At 39.9% G+C, this 2,726-nt stretch overlaps 1 non-coding gene across 1 annotated transcript; it reads left to right on the top strand.

The window, feature by feature from the left end:
- The first annotated feature begins 915 nt into the window (after positions 1–915).
- LOC144232183 (U6 spliceosomal RNA) lies at positions 916–1,021 on the top strand. Its single transcript, XR_013335326.1, has one exon. It is a non-coding gene; the product is annotated as a U6 spliceosomal RNA (small nuclear RNA).
- The last annotated feature ends 1,705 nt before the right edge of the window (positions 1,022–2,726 follow it).

Raw genomic sequence — 2,726 nt, forward strand, 5'->3', positions numbered from 1 at the left:
GCAGTGTATGAGCCCTGGGCAATGAGCCAAAGTTGTTTTAAATCTCAGTTGAAAGCTCTGGCTCTTTGCATGTGAGTATATGCCAAAAAGAAGTCTAATAACTTATCAAGTTCAGGCACCTCAGGGAGGTCCAGAAGCAGGAATTTTTGAGAAGGGGCTTAGGGAGCAAGGTTATTAACTCTTGACCCAACTATAGCCCTTTTTAGAGCTACTATTTGTATTTACTTAATGGAGTACTTCTTTTTTTGCAAAGACAATCAGCCTGAAAGTCCTGAGATCTAGGTTTTTTCACTGAAACTTTTAAATGAGCATTGACCTGTGCTCTTGACCAACCTTGATTATCAGTCTATGCCTCAATTTTGTCCTCTGTAAAATAGAGATAGTGTGTGTCTGACATACGTCCTTAATATATCTTAAAAGTGAACATTCTGTGAAAGAGTACAAAGTAAATTATCTCCGCAAAATTATGTACCCAGCATTCTTGGGTACTGTACTCACCACTGCACGGAATTCAGAAAATATTGAGGAAATATTTATTTCTAGTCTCCAGAAGATAAAGACATGACCAAAAAGCAGAGTATGCCAAATTCCTTCTAGGTTGATGTAGTGGATACTGTGGTGTGCCACTCACATTTCTATCCCTGCCTTCCATCCTTTCCAGATGGAAGTATTCATTCTCCCCAGGAGTACTGACAACTGACAGTTTATGGCTAAATACTCCCTGTATGGTCCTTGCCCAAGGTTCTCATAGCCAATGACCAGTGGGCAGAGAGAGGTAAAGGCCCTGACTCTTGCTCACAGCTCCAGAGCTCCCCATGGGATTGACTGTGGCCCCAGTAGAGACAGAATTACAGCCCAACTTCTTCCTTGCACAACCTTGCTTCCTTCACTTTCCCAGTAAGATGCCTTCATGCAATACTCCCTTGGGCAGCACATATACTAAAATTGAAACTATATAGGGAAGATTAGTGTAGCCCTACAGGAAGGTGATGTGCAAATTTATGAAGCATCTCACATTTTCCAACCAATAAAATCTTAATTATGAAAGAAAAAAATTCCTTCATACAAATCTCTAGAGTTGGCTTCTGGGGGAAAAAGTCCTTTGGGGGAATTGATAGAAGGAGGAAGGCAAATCCTGTTTTGGGAAGATGAGAACAGGAAAAGCTGCATGTGGGAAATGGTATTTGTGATGTGGTTTAAGAGATGTGTGGGGCTTTTGCTGAAAGAGATGGTGGAAGAGGAAGTAGAGAAAGAAGTATTTATTACTATATTAAGAGGAAATGGAATAAGTGAAGGCTCAGAGATCAGAAGTACACAAATCTGGAAAGCAAAGTTCACAGAGCCTGGCTCTGTGATCCATTCATAGGCACTGGGAGGGCAGGGTGAGTATCTGTAATGGAGAGTCCTAAAATACAGACTTACAGTAACGAACTAAATCAGAGAAAAATAAAAGGCATGGAAGGCTTATTTAGAGGAGGAGTTATGCAAGATAAGCTATGTTTTCCAAGAATGATCCAGAAGTGAAAGTAATGAAGGGCTCTGAAGTAGTGGATATTTTATGGTGTTAATAATCTTAGATTATATAAAAAATTAGAAGAGTTCCAAATGAAAGGAAGATAAGGATGGTATTGAAGCAGTTTGAAAACATACCTAATTACAATACCTCGAATATTCCTTTTTTTAATGTTTATTTATTTACTTTGAGAGAGACGAGAAAGATAGAGAGAGAGAAGGTCAGCATGGAACTTGACCTGGGGCTCAATCTCACAAACTGTAGGATCATGACCTGAGCCAAAAAAAGGTACCCCTTTTTTGTTTTGTCTTTAAATTATTATCCAGGCCAGCTGGCTTAAGGATGACTGGAAGTGGAGAAAAAGAAAAGGAGGGGGAACATGAGAGAAAGAGAGAACATGAGACAGAGATCAGTACAAAGAGGTAGACTCCATCACATTTTATTTCATTATCAATTGTGTATGGGACCACAGCTCTCCAGATCTGTGGCCTTGGGCTAGTCAGCAGATTGAGTGCCCTGGAATTCTAACCTAGCACATAGGCTGAATCAAGCATGGCTCACTCAGATCACATCTTGGGGTTGAAATTCATCATGGCGGCTTATTGTAATTGAGGCAAATCATTTTACTTCTCAAATTCTCATATTCTTTATTTGTAGAAGTAAATGGCTTGGATAGAATTTTTAAAAACATTGTGGGAAGGGCTTTGCGGTGTGTAGTGCATAACAAACACCATACACATATAAAATTTGTTATCATTAGCTTTGCCACTGATTGTCTAGACCATGGGAAGAGTCTTTGACACCTATGAGTCTCTAATTTGTTTGAAAAACTAGTTGGTGGCTTTTTACAGTTATTACTTTCTATATTAAATTTTTTTTAATGTTTATTTATTTTGGAGAGAGAGACAGAGCACAACTGGGGGGAGGGGCGGGGGGGGGGAGGAGACACAGAATCCGAAGCAGGCTTCAGGCTCTGACTTGTCAGCACAGAGCCCAACATGGGGCTCAAACTCACAAAACCACAAGATCATGACCTGAGTTGAAGTTGGACACTTACCTGTCTAAGCCACACCGGTGCCCCCACTTTCTTTATTTTTAATGCTAGGTTCCAAGTATGATTTTCTTCAAAATTAAAATAAAAACACAAATTAGTTAACCCAACTCAGAAAGATAGGTATACTCCGTGACCTCCCCAGAAACAGATGAGGAACTT

Source organism: Crocuta crocuta, unplaced genomic scaffold (genome assembly GCF_008692635.1).
Source record: "Crocuta crocuta isolate KB4526 unplaced genomic scaffold, BGI_CrCroc_1.0 scaffold260, whole genome shotgun sequence".
NCBI classification, from domain to species: domain Eukaryota; kingdom Metazoa; phylum Chordata; class Mammalia; order Carnivora; family Hyaenidae; genus Crocuta; species Crocuta crocuta.